This window comes from Puntigrus tetrazona, unplaced genomic scaffold (assembly GCF_018831695.1).
Source record: "Puntigrus tetrazona isolate hp1 unplaced genomic scaffold, ASM1883169v1 S000000148, whole genome shotgun sequence".
Classification (NCBI taxonomy): Eukaryota; Metazoa; Chordata; class Actinopteri; order Cypriniformes; family Cyprinidae; genus Puntigrus; species Puntigrus tetrazona.
In genome coordinates this window covers 3,189,692-3,204,852 of record NW_025047824.1, presented here as the reverse complement: position 1 = coordinate 3,204,852, position 15,161 = coordinate 3,189,692, and the positions used below count along the sequence as shown (strand labels likewise).

The following is a 15,161-nucleotide window of genomic DNA, read 5'->3' as shown; positions in this document are numbered from 1 at the left end:
ATGTACAGTGTGTTGTTAGATGAGACAACAGCAGACCTGCAAAAGCACTGGACATGGGATAGAGATGTCGGTATAAAAGTAGAAGTACGAAATCAGCAGTTGGAAGTCATTCAAGGCTCGGGGAGGGTGAGAATTATCACTGGTAGTCTTCACATATTTCATTTCCTTCTTCCTCGTTAACTGTCTGATGTCTAAAAAGGCATCGGGCGTCGTAATAGTGAAAAAAGCCTAAGTGACATGATCCGATCGAATATTTTTCTGCTCTTGAACTGTATCAGGTGCTATTGTACAGTTGTGAAGAATGCTAGCAGACTTCAGCGATTCATCATAACGTTGAGACTGCGGTGTTTGTTGTTTCTTACAGCGCTGCGCGGAGATGGCTGAGTTATTGCCAGGTATTTCTTGTACTTTCGCTGTAACGTCAAAGGAAGTAAACAATGCAATCCTTGTTAAGCGATTATTTGCCTCGAAGAGTATTTTGAAGTCTGTTCAGTCGTTACGTTAAAGGCGCATTTATAATTATGCAACATATGCAAGCAAACGTAGTCATGATCCAGGCTAAAATCGATTTGTAGTGTTATTGTAATTTATTTACTTAATTGTTTTAACAGTGTTATGGTATCTTGGTGCAGCTGAGGTAGCAATAGAAAGCATCACTCTATGAATATTCATCTAAACTGTTGAATATAAAACATGTGAAACTGATGGGTTTTTGTACGAAGTGATGCAACTACAAAGGATCATCGGAGGTCAAGAGTCGTGCCTTACTCCATCAAGTACCAGGCTCTTTGGGTTAACAGGCAGCATTATTGTGGAGGAACCCTCATTCATCCTCAATGGGTGTTGACTGCCGCCCACTGCTGGAGACCGTGCGTCCTGCAGCTCCTTTAGAAACTTTTTGGCAGTCGGTTGTTTTCATTGGTAAAATGCATTTATTTGTTCGTTATATTTGGATGGACAGGGCCAGCGTGATTCAGGTGGTGCTGGCTGAGCACAATCTTGCTGTAGAAGAGGAGATTTGAGCAAGTGCGTGTCCAGAGTCTACAGTCACTTTTTAATCAAAACCTTTAACAACGACATCTTGCTCGCTAAGGTAAGGAGAATGCTTAAGCGACAGATTCTGCGGTTTGAAGACTTTTCGTTATTGATAGTTGTTACATAAAATGAAAATTCTGTCTTTGACTACTCATCTTAGTTCTGGACCACGTAAGACCATATTGTCTTCAGGACACCAATGAATGTTTTGATAAAACCAGCGAGCTATCTGTGGCTACACAACTAAGCGCTCCCAGATCAGAAACAACGTTAGGACACACATGATGGAAATGGATGTGACATCAGCTCTACGAGAATACATTATTTTTGCGAAAACAAAATTGACGTAATTCACTCCAGCAAATTTCTTGCCCTGAGTTATGTCCTCCAACATTTGTCTTTGGGCAAAAAAAAAAAAAAGAATCTTACGGCTTTGAGCCACTTATTTTACAGGAACTGGGCTCGGATTGCGTTTGCTGTCTATGGAGGCTGAATTAACCCTTTAAATACTGACCCAGTTTATTGTAATCACTTAAATGTTAAATGTTGATCAGTTTGTTTGTTTTTATGTTCATTAATGTATCAACTTCTAGTGTTTGGACTCTCTGTTTTTGCCCAATGGCAGATAGGGAGAGTATTTGGGAAAACCTGTTTGGAAATTATTATTATATATTATTTAGACTAAGTGGAAAGGTAAGCCATTTTATTTGAATAGAAAATGATCATGTTTATGCAATATGTTATTGTGCATTTACCTCTTACAATGAGTAGCATAAATAGCAGAAAAAAAAATCTTTTTTTTTGCTATTTTAATGTAGTGGAAATAAATCCATAGCTATTTGCACTTGAACAATAAGTCATTGCTATTAATATTTAATGTAAATAATAGTATCTATTGCTATTTGCACTTAGTGTAAATAACATCTACATCTTTAGTGCAAATAGTGACTTGCCTTATTTTTCCCCAGCTCATTGTTTCCAGCCCAGATTAGCGCTTATGTTCAGCCGGCCACGCTGCCAACTATAGACAGTCCTGATTTAAATGGAGAGCCAGCTGCCGTGGTGGATGAGGAGTGACTCAGTCTCCCAACTTCTATCTGTCACGATTCTACGTGCGGTGGGCGTGGAGATCATAGACAGCTGCCAATACTACTGCACTATGAGTCGGCCTTAGCATGATCTGTGCTGGCTCGTTTCCGGAGGAAAGAAGCGCCTTTCAGGTAATCAAAGGATTAATGCAAGAATTTCAAAGCTACCCTAGTGGCAGCGAGGGATTTGCGCAACAGGCCCCTGCCACTGTTTCAGTGGCCTTTGCTCAGGAGTATTTTTGTTATTAAAATGGTGGTTGATTGCGATTAGCATGAATATCATCTTTTAAAATTCTGTAAATTTAAAGCCTACAAAAAAGCGTGTGAGTTCAAAGTTACTTCGGGTTTATGACATCACAAACCCAGACATTTACAATGCAACAAAAGACCTACTGCTTGTAGAGATGAGGAAAAGTTGTTGCCATGCCCTCAAAACTATAGCGGCATAAAACATCTATTCATCTATTAAGCTGACAAAGTGTAAAATAACAACACTCTGCTATGAGCAAATGCTGAGTAAAATCATTCTGGATGCTGCATGGCGGTGTACAATGCTACATCTGTCTGCACGATTTTTAAAGCATTATGTAAGACTATTTAAATTTCAAAATACAATTAAAACCATCCATGAGCTGGGTAGGGCAATGATGAGTCAGAAGTAATAATGATAGCAAATTACCGAATAATATGGGCCATTGGTCTGAACAAAGAAACTGCAGATGGGCCGACTGAGAATTGGTTCTCTGGCAGCAGGAGAGCGCACCCTTTTCAAATAGAAATACAGTGGTTTGTTTCTAATTCCGTACACAAAGAAGTGCAGCGCTCATTAAAACTTCTTTATCATTGCTTGAATTAACATAAGTATAATGTTTGAAAATATGGACATTATTGTTAGAAATATGCGAGAGTGTATGATGGGCACTAAAGCATTAAATACTTATAACTAGCGTTAAGAGGATCTTTTATGTAAAATAACTAATAGCTATTAACAATGTTTTTGGTCTGCCAGTCAACACAGCTTTATGAAATATGCGCCAACACTAAACTGTAAGCTGGATTGTACAAAGTTCTTCTAGTTTAGTTTTGACCCCTCAAACACATCTGCTTTCTAAAAGCAGAGTCGGCAGTTTTCCTAATTTATGATAGCAAACAAGCCCTCCCAGGAGTCCTGCCAAAGAGGCTTTCTGTGAAAAAGGCATTCTGAGAATAAGGAGTGCAGTCCACATACGACAATTCATGGAGATTAGATATGCTCTGATATGGCACAGCTTTTCAGGCCTTTATGTTCAACCTCTTTGTGTTGAGTGTAAATCAAGGTGTGATATCTTACACAATGTGTATGTTACAGCTTTCCCGGGTATTAAGTATCCTATGGTTTCTGTTTCACTGTTACATATTTTCTAAATTTCGCTAAGGAATGGAAAACAGAAAAAAAATTGTAAAAAATAAGGTCAAAATATTCTGTTTTGTTCCGTTTTATAAGAATGATGTGATTAAATCTTTCTTCTTTCACAGGGCGATTCAGGTGGTCTTGTTGTGATAGGACTTTAGGAGCATTTGTATGCGTAGGGCTCGTGCTCTTCCGTACTACCCGAGCGTCTGCAGGTGAGAGAAGCTACAGCCGCTGGATCGACTGGATCATGAGCTCTGACAGCTGAGATGCAGGTTTAACCCGACGCCCGGAGGGCTTTCCTTCAATCTGAATTAAGAAAAAGGTGTAATTTGACAATAAATCCTACTTCAAAAGTACTCACATTTTTGCATCCAGTCTCAATAATTATAGATGAACATTCTACTTAGAAAGCATAAATACTTACATTAACTGTATTTCACCTTATGTTTCATACTCTATATAAGGCTTTTGCACTAATGCTTGAAATTAGTTTTGAGAGAAAAAATATAAATTGTGTCAATATACTAATTTCTATAGAAAACTGTATTCTGTTTAGTTTTTCTAAATGTTGTAACAGAGAAACATCCTTCAGTGTGATTTAAAAAGCATTGCAGGATGCATCTGTTAACAAAATGACCTGGAAGGAATCTAGCTGTCAATAAGTTGATGGAACTGTCACAGTTTCGTTTTTAAATACATAAAGTTACAACAAGCTACAATTTGCCTCTTTATTGCATTCATATACTCATACAAGTCTCTGAACTCCTGGACTGATCTTTACTCAGCTGTCTGGATGCTTTAATTCTGTGCATTGCCTCAATTAAATATTGAAAATGAAAATGAATGTTAAACCACATTTAGAGTGAGTGAAAATGTTTTGTTAGATTTGTGCTGGCAGTGCTTTGTCTAATGATTGTCAAGAACGCAGCAATGCATGATCATTCGTGGAATTTCACGCGTTGTCGTCTGAATGAATTATTAAGTAAATGCGAATTTTGACATTGCTGCACTAAATTACTCCACGTGCTGATGTCAAAGAGGCATTGCATCTGTTTTGCCTGATTTCCTCCTTAGTCACGCACACACACACACACGCACGCACATTAACTTGTGACTTGAAGCATATAGTGCCTGGCTGTCAGAACAAGTCTCCAGTCAGCAGCAGCATTATGAATAGCTGCGGTCGGCCTTGTTCAAATCTCAGGAAGCCAAGAACAGACGTGCCCCTACAGCAAGTTCAGGTTGGAGCAGCTATATAACAGCGATGAAAAGTGTTCACAGGTGAGGACACACTATATCTATACACACACACACACACACACACACACACATATGTATATATATCACACTATACAATAGCTGTAAAGATAACGATAGATTGTTCTAAAAAATGTTCTTAGTATTATTATAAAATAGCTCACACCACAACTATAAAGATAAAGGCACAGAAAGAATATTTATTGGAATCACTTCCAGAGCGATTGTTTTCAACTGATATAATACGAACATTGACAGCCAATCAAGATACATCCTGTTCTTACGATCTTGAGAATTTAAAGTATGGTGGTCTTTTAAGAAAAATCTTACTGAACCCAAACCTTGAATGGTACGGATTTTGCTTTTCAGCTGTGTTTTGTTAGACAGGTTGTAATGTAAGAGAATGCATGCTACGCTGGACTGTGTGTGAGAGAGGACTGCCATCTCTAAAGCTGTCTGAGGACATAAGAGCTTCGTGCCATATTAATTGCAGGTACTTCCAGTATAGGGCTGTATGTGTATTGTACATATTAGTAATAAGTAGTGTTGAGTATTATTCCAGTGACCTTGAAGATGCGCTTTATTTCTCCATGTGGAGCCTGTGAGCAGTTCATGAGAGGAGTCAGTTCTTGCAAATAAAGTGCAACTGATCTGACTTTAGTCGCTGTAATTTTCAAAAGATAAGTTACACTGTGGCTTGCCAAAGAAAGTCATCAGGGAAGACCAAAACAAACTGCATGTTTGGAAATGGGATTATTATTAGAAATGTATTGTAGCTTCCAATACATTAAATTAAAACAAAATGGCACACATCATGTTTTTCAGCTTCCCATTGATGCTGTCATATAACACACTGGTTATGTCTTGCAGTTAGAAGCTCGCAGTGGGACGTTTATATGTCAAAAATCTGATGGATCTTATAAACTGGTGACAGTGGAGGAGCTCCTGCCCCGTGTTCATTTGGCCACAGACCTGGGAGCAAAGAAAACTATTAAACTTTGACATAAATATGAAGATAGATTCAAATGTATCGAATGGATGTGTGGTTGTATTATTTTACAGTGAAAAATATTCATTTTGTAAATCAATAAATAGTAGGTCTATTCCAAAATTATATATTGACCTTGAGTTTTATTTTAAAAAAGCACATTAAAAATTAATAATTATTTCTTACATCCAATCAAATTATTATGAATAAATAGTTTTCATCATTGAATGAATCAACAGTAATAAATGGCTTTGCCATCATGGTAAACAGTTATTGTAATAAGATTTGCAATATTACTGTCACGGTTAAGTGTATGAAATGAAGTCAGAAGATGAAACTCACAATTAATGTATTTAATAGTCCAGAGACTTAATGACACAAACCTGAATATAATGACAGTAATAAACAGAACAGGAACATGAGAAAAGAATGAATGCATTTGCAATTCAATGTATATTCAATATATATATTCTAGGCTTTTCATGAATGCTCCAAACAGGTTTGGCGATTCAGTGGTAGCCAAAATTATTAGCACTTATATTTTTTATCAGCTAAAAAAGGGTTTAAGTGATTATTGGTATAATTATTGTATAGGTAATATCAATATGCAAAACACTCATTTGCCATTTAATAATCTGTAAGGTTTCTTTGCACAAGCCAGTGCTTCCCACACAGAGATCTGATCTCATCATGTCAGTCTGTCTGAAATAACATGAAGAGACAGAACAAGCTAAGACAGACTAGATCCAGGAGGGTGGCAACATCTCCTGAATTTTGGCAGCACCTCATTTCACATTTTTACACAGAAGTGCCTAAAACTTTTAACAGCATTGTAGCTTTCTTGAAACATCTTGGAGATGTTGCCCGCAGTTCTTCTGGATTTATCTGCTCAGTTGTTCTCTTTCTTCCTGTCTGTTTCAGACTGGGTGATGATGTAAAATAACATTTCCCACTGACACACTACATTAAAAAGTGACTTTTTAGCTAGTAAAAATATAGTGTTTTAATAATTTGGCTACGGTGTAAATATAAGCTACCATAGGAATTCTGTTACGTTTTTATTAATGCAAACTGACTGAAAACTTTAAGAAACTCTTCATTTATTCTGGAGTGTGTAAACAGGATGATCTTTACTCATCCGTCTGGTCATGTACAATTCTGTGCATTACCTCCAAATAAATATTTTAATATATAATAAAGTGAAAGAGTTTTTCATTATATTGTTGCCTGTCTGTAGCTACAGAAACCTGTTATAAATTCACCTATACCTTTTCATCTACACACCCTTTATTGTTCATCTTAGAAGTGTTGACATTGCTCCACCAAATTCTCATGCTAATCTTCAAGCATCAATGCATCACTAGTTTCCTCCTTAAAAGTCTGCTAATTTTTGTGTTATTGCCTGGCCGTCAGAAAAAGCTCTCTAGTCAGCAGCAATATAGTCGCTATATTGAAGAGCTCGTTCGGAAATCTCAGGAAGCAAAGAACAGAGCGTATTACTGTAAACAAGTTCAGAGTTGGAATAGCTGTCTTAACAAGCGATGGAAAAGTGTTCACAGGTGAGGAATGCGCCAAAATGCCAACAACTTATGTGCTTGCCAAACACACGATACACATTTTGGAAATATAAAGAAGTCCCTTATGTCATCAATGCATTTATTTGATAAAAAAATGCATGTAATAATGTAAATGTTTGGCAAATACCAACATTACAAAATAATTTTCGACATCAAATGTAACCAATCTTTCAGGACCATTTATTTTTAGTAAAAATCTTCCTGACCCCAAATTTTGAGTAAATGGTATCTATGTAGCACCAATGATACATGTACTAAATAAATCCTGAAAAGAAACCAGATGGGTAATAGAGAGCGTGAGTTTGTATAGTCTACAGTACTGTTTTCTTGCTGGGTTATGCGTGAAGCCAGCTATCCTGCTTGGACTGTGCTGAGAGGACTGCGCATCTCTAAAGCTGTCTGAAAGATACACGGCTTCAAAGCCATCGCAATTGCCAGGTATTTAAGTATACAGCAAAGTTAAGCCCATATGCTGTAATTGTAAACTTAAAACAAATCTCATAATTGTTTATCGTTATGCCATCTGAATGAAATTAAATAGGAACAAGATAGGGTGAAATGCAGCCGTTAGCGTGAATTATTACGTTAAATGCATAGGAGATTTGCATGGGGTCCCCCATTTAATTGATGTTAGAATTGCTGAGTCAGCTGTGTAATTATTATGATCCCTTAAAGAGCTGTAATTCCTTAACCTTTCGTCCAATTTAGTGAGAACACCCTCCGGTTAAAGCTCAGAGCGTGCATTTTAAGATTATATTATATTACTTATAAATATAAACTTGAATGTGTTATGGAAAGTAGCTAAAATAATTAAAGCGGTACATTTGTCCAAATAAAGTATGATCCTGACTGTGGATGGATATATTGGCTGGAATTACTTATTACTTAGCTAATATTTATTTCTTTTTATGCAGCGACCTCAAGGACAGCTTTATTTCTCCATGTGGAGCCTGCAGGCAGTTCATGAGAGAGAGGTCAGTTCTTACAAACATAAAAAATATGCAAACCAATAATTATTATTGATTTATTATTAACATTGCAGAAAACATACAAATATGGAGTTTAAAAGTGATCTGTTAAAAGTTATGTCTGCATTTGGAAATAAAAGACATTTGGGTAATGACTTATAACAATGCATTTACAAAAGAATGTAAGCCTAATCAGAACACACAGGTTATGTCTTCTGTCCACAGTTCGGCTCCCAGTGTGATGGGAAGTTTATATGTCAAATCTGATGGATCTCACGAGCTGATGGCGGTGGAGGAGCTCCTGCAGCGTTCATTTTGGCCCTGATGACCTGAAAATGGAGAAAAGACCCTGTTAGCAATTCGAAAATGTAATAAAAGAAAGCTATAAGCCATGTTGCAAAAATAAATCATAACATACATAATAAAGGTTTGTGTTTACACAATGTGTGTGTACATGTGATGTATATTTATTATGTAGGCTATATGAATACAACATGCATGTATATATTTACAAGAAAAATATGTTACGTTTATATATATATATATATATATATATATATATATATATATATATATATATATATATATATATATATATATATTTTTTTCTGATTATAAGAATATAAATATATAAATGCATAGGTATATATTGTTTTGATAGATATACTTTATGATTGTGCATTTTTAGTATACATAATAAATATACACATTAGACATATTATGTAAACAAAACTTTTATGGATGCGAATTAACGCGGGTATCGACAGCACTGATTATTCAAAATAAAAATATAAATAAACTAATAAACAATGGCAATATTTCTTTGAATCTGTTGTGTGGTTAATAACTGACTCCGCCCTTCGAACTTTTATACTTTATATGTGCCATATTTACTTTATTGTAAAGTACGTTTCTTTGACTTTTATTTTGAAAGGCTAAAAGGACCAATGAGCGTTACATAAACACCGTCCTTGAGGAAATAATGTAGCAAAGACAAGTCGGCTCGGTAAACAGGGTCATCTTCGTGAATTGTAGTTCTTTACTCGGCTCAAAATGTCAGTGAAACATGCTCTCGGTCGGGGTTGGAGCTGGGAGGTCGCTTCTCCAGCTGGGGCTGATCTAAACCAGCCGGCCGCGTGGCAGCGAAGCTCCGCGGCGAGAGGCTGCGTGTGTCCTGCTCGACCCGCACCGTCCAGCCGCAGACCTTCCTGCCCGCTCGATACCGCTTCTTCCGGCTGTCTCTCAGCGGGCTGGCCGCGCAGCTCCAGTCTGGGGCTCTCAGGAGAGTGGCTGGAGGTGGTGCTCCCAGAAACAGAGTGTTTTTCTGGCTTTGGGCTGGGTTTGGGGGCTGGTTGAACAGCAGCAGTGAGGAGGACAGGACAAGCGCTGCTCTGTGTCGGGAGATACAGGTGAAAAACAATGCCTATCTGAAAATAATTATATAGCATAAAAATAATATTAGAGCATTCCTGTAGCTCAGCTGGCATGGTTATCTTGATAAACAGAAATGCATAAAACCTTATGGCATATATATATATATGTATATATCCCTATATATATATATATATATATATATATATATATATATATATCAAATAAATGCAAACCTTTAGTCATGTATATATTATGCATTATTATAATTTAATATATAATATTGCACTTGTTATGTTAATATAATGTTACAACGTGCATTCTTTATGTTGCATAGAGTTATTACATGTAACATTGCAATATTACATTCACAGTAATTCATAAATGTAATTAAAACGTAATTTAGAATTAACTTAATTAAAATTTTGTTAGTTAAACTAGCTTCACTACAAAATACTATAACTTCATTTTTGTGTCATTATTTGTCACATTTTTCTTAAATGTATGCATGCATTTATGTGTATTTATCATGTGTGTGTATTCATATATACATAATAAATATACATAGCACAACACACATATATTATCACAATTAATTGTTCAACACCACAAAAATAATATTTCATATTATATATTTTATTACTTTTAAAAAATGTATTACTGTAAGAAGTTATTCTGATAATGAATTTGTTATAAAGTAATAAGAGTAATAAATACAATTCTATTTTTCTGTCATTTGTCACATCAGACTTAAGTTCATTAGACCTAGTCAGTTTGGTTTAAGTACATGCAAATGATATGCAAAAGTGTTATGAATATATGCAAATTACAGTATAGCAGTTGTATCCATAATGCATTTATCGTTTTGTCAGCAGAGCATGGTATTACATCGCAATGCAAGCTCTTTATTTAAAGCTTGTTTACATGCGCTTCACAATGTTTTTTCGATGTAGGCCGTATTCAGAAAGAGAAGAGTTTCAGACCCCTCTGAAGTCTTTTTACATCGGGTACAAGTTGGAGGACTATGTGATTGGGAAACAGATCGGGAAAGGTTGCAACGCTGGCGGTGTATGAGGCAGCGCCCGTGCCCCGGCCCCTGCGAGAGCGCGAAGTGTTCACTGGTGGAACTCAACCAGAAAGAAACGGATGATGACGATAAGACAGCAGGACCCTTCTGATTCTCAGCTAAACCCAGCTTTCCTTAGCTGTCAAAATGATGTGGAACATTGGGGTGAGTGTTTTAACAGGGAACTCTCTTTGGGATTTGGTGATGAACGCATGTAAGATGTTTTAGAGTCCTCGGCGGCTTCTTCTAATGCGCATTCGACACTGCTCCATAGGCTGGTTCATCAAGCACGCACACCATTCTGCGCTCTATGTCTATGGAGTTGGTTCTGCTTGTCCACAGGCTTTAAACTAAAGAGCAAGGAGAGATCGCTTTGGATGGGTGAGTTCGTATGTTAACTTTAGCAGTGCAGCACGGCTTTAAAATAGACTGAATCACGGCCGGTGGCTTTGCTATTTTTACAGCCGTTTTGGAATGGTGCCTAAAAGACTGACTGCTCATCCCAACGTGGTCGCAGTGTACCGGGCCTTCACCGCTGAGGTCCCGCTGCTGCCCGGAGCTCAGGAGGAGTACCCCGATGTCCTGCCTGCCCGGCTCAATCCGCTGGGTTTAGGTAGCAATCGCACGCCTGTTCTTGGTCATGAAGAAGTGAGCAATCGTAAATAAAATAAACTAATAAACAATGAGCACACTTGAAAAAAATAGATATACATGTGTGCGTAATGTGTATATTTATTCTCTATATAAATAAACACACATGCATGTATATATTTTGGAAATGTTTGTATATTGATAGAATGTATATCATTCATATATAAACAACATTTTTTTCTTAAATGTATGCATGCATTTATGTGTATTTATCATGTGTGTGTATTTATATATACATAATAAATATACATAATACACACACATATATTATCACAATTAATTGTTCAACACCACAAAATAATATTTCATATTATATATATTATTACTTTTTAAAAATGTATTACTGTAAGAAGTAATTATAATTATATATTAAATAAAATTTGTTCTGATAATGAATTTGTTATAAAGTAATAAATACAATTCTATTATTTCTTTCTTTACTTTTATTTATGATTTTAGTATATTTATTGTTATAACAGTAAAATGTAACGAATAAATTAATAAATGATTCTAAAATGATAATTAATCATTCATTTTATATTTGTTTTAAAATAAATATAAAAAAATTATAATACAAATAAATTATATTTTTTGTTAATTGCATTTATTTTATATTTTGTATTTGTTCTAAAATATAAAAACTAATAAATGAAATGTATAAAATGATGAATCTAAAAATAATTGTTATTAGTAACATTATTTGATGTTTATTATAAAAATACAAATAATAAATAACATTATTCCAATGCTTATAATAATTATTTTTTACAATATTGTGTTATATAATAATATTTATGTATTAGTCACTGTTAAATCTATTATATGTTATATATTATTTGACATGCCACAAAAAGACACACACAAAAAACAGGCCTTCAGACTAATTTTCTAACAAACGTTGCTTGTTGTCATTTTTTTATTGCTGTGTCTGTGCTGCAGTTACCCGCAGCTTGCGGAGTACCTGTGTGTGTGTGTCCGATCGGATGCAGGCGTCTCTCATGCTGCTGCAGCTGCTAGAAGGGTGGATCACCTGGGCAAGCAGGGCATCGCTCACAGAGACCTCAAATCAGACAATGTGCTCCTGGAATTTGACAGCTGTAAGAGTCATTACACAGGGCAGACAGAGCTTGACGCTCATAAAGACGTGCAGCATTTTGCCGGCATTAGGCGAATGCTTCCTTCACATTAGCTGTAACGTTGCTGTAATGCGTTTTTATTTCAAAGCTGGGTGTCCCAGACTGGTGATCACTGACTTTGGCTGTTGTCTGGCAGAGGATTTTGGCCTCAAGCTGCCCTTCAACAGCTGCTGGGTTAACAGAGGAGAAACGCCTGTCTGATGGGCACCTGAGGTGAGAAACGTCTGGAATAACACTAAGTTTAAATCATTACCAGAATATATGAGGAAAAGGAGACCGCAAGTATGTTTTAGTATTTTTGAAAGTCTCCTGCAAGGCCTATAGCGCTCGATTTTTATGTATCAAATGTAATGTAATTATGATTCCTTTGTCTTCTAGGTGGCCACAGCAGTTCCAGGACCTGGGGTGATGATAGATTACAGTAAAGCAGACGCCTGGGCTGTAGGTGCCATGGCCTATGAGCTCTTCGGTCAGCCGAGACCCTTCTACAGCTCAGAGGACTGGAGAGTCATGAAGTATCAGGAACAACAGCTTCCTCCCTCTTCCTGCTGCTGTACCTGAGGATGTACAGCTAGTAGTGAAGCTACTGCTGCTATAGAAACACTGCATGATGAGATTTTCTTAAAAAAACTTTGATTTATATATATGTATGTGTGTGTGTGTACATGTATGAAGTTTTCATTAAAAACTATATATATACATATATATATACACACACATATACTGTGTGAATGTAGGTTTTTTTTCTTTTAAATCTAAACAAATATATGTTCATATGTATTTCATATTTGTGTTTTTTATATATATATATACACACACACACACATACAATTATATTAGGTAGAGTCACTAAGGACCATAAAGTGTTTGCTTCAAAAAAAAACTTAATGGTCCTGAAATAATTATTTTCAGCAATATATTTGGATAGATTTAATCTTCATTCAAATCATTGTTTAATAACGATAATAATAATGCATGTTTTTATTGTTGTAATATTACTGTCATGTTTTTTAAGCAAAAATAAAACCAGAATTAAAATCATTTTTACATATGAGTTATGGGACACAACATCAAAATAACCAGTGTTGATCATGATCTCATGCATATATATAATAAAGCATTATTTATGCATATATTTCATGTATTTTGAGAATATAATTGTAACATCTGTTTTCAAAATATATAAATACATTTTAGCAGATTTCATAAATATAACCATCCTTCAAAATAATTTTTGCATATCAGTTATTGAGCACATCGTAAAAATAATTTTTATTCATCATAAAAATGATAAAATAATTTGAATTGTAATAAAGAATGGACTTTTTATTTCAGAAATACAACCATTATTTTTAATTATGTATGCGTATCAGTTATTTGACACAGTATATATTGATCATAAAAATGTTGCAGTAAAATCTTTCAAGCTCTGGTTTAGCCATAGAGAGAGCCTGAGAAGATAGAAAAAACTGAGAGGATGAGCATTTAATTGAGTGGTTTATTTGGTGACGTCCCTGATGGTTTGCAGCGGCCCAGTGCACGTGTGGCTGCTAACATGCTTCACATGAGCCTGTGGGGCAGGCGAGCGTTGTCCAGCTTGGATCGGACCAGGATGGACGAGCTGTCGGACTGGCTGCTGTGTCAGTCAGCTGTGGTGCTGCTGAAGGGCCGAGGGTCCGGCGGGAGCTCCGTGGAAGCCGAACTCCAGAGATGCTTCCTCGCCAACATAGACCTGGAGGACCTCCGCTCCGCAGCCCGCTTCCTCGCGTACGGGCAAGAGCAGTGGAAGTCCCTGCTAGCGCACTACACTGACCCCTAGTGAGCGAGGGAGTGCTCACTAGAGAAACAAGCACAGTTGCACAGCTGCTCCGTTTTATTGTCCATCGCTGACGTATTTTGAAAGGATGGCAGTTTATGCATTTGCACTTTTAACTATGTACTTTATGCTGTTGATGACTCTTTAGAATAACAGCTTGAAGCAGGTACAAATTCATGCATAATGTAGTATAGTATACTGAACATCGCTTTTATAATGAAGCGGAATAAATAAATGGATGTATTTTCTGACAGTATATTTAATGCAAATTAGATTTTAACTTTTGGGAACTGATTGCATCGGTCGGTCGGAGGGTCGAAAAAGCCTTTGGGATGTCGCTTCAGGGATTGAGCGAGTGATTATATTTTTGAATGAGTTCATTGTTGCAATCTTTGCAACCTTTGGTTTTGATGAATTGTGTAATAATACAATCGTGCATATGTGCATTAAACATAAAAGGGGCTGTATTTTCAAGGCACTTTATGGAAAGGAAATTTGAGTAGTATTCAAACAATGTGTTTTGTAATTTGCATGCAATAAAACAGTTTGTTGATCGATTGTGTGTTAATCTGCGCTGCAGAATATTATCATTGCGATATTCGCTTTACTTTAGAATAAACTGCATTGGCCAAGAGGAATGGGCAGTCCTTTTAGCAGAAATGCGTCTGCACGGATATATTTAGAGAGAGAGAGAGAGAGAGAGGGATGTCATTTTTGTGCTCACGTTGCAGAAAAACACGATAGTTTCAAAGTGTTTTTTTTTTTTCTTTTGAAATATGACCTGTTTTGATAGATTTTGTCAAATCTGCATAAAT

At 36.2% G+C, this 15,161-nt stretch overlaps 2 pseudogenes; both read left to right on the top strand.

Annotated features, from left to right (window-relative positions):
* LOC122332734 lies at positions 1 to 5,775 on the top strand (annotated as a pseudogene).
* A 3,652-nt stretch (positions 5,776 to 9,427) lies between these two features.
* Positions 9,428 to 14,409, top strand: LOC122332733 (annotated as a pseudogene).
* The last annotated feature ends 752 nt before the right edge of the window (positions 14,410 to 15,161 follow it).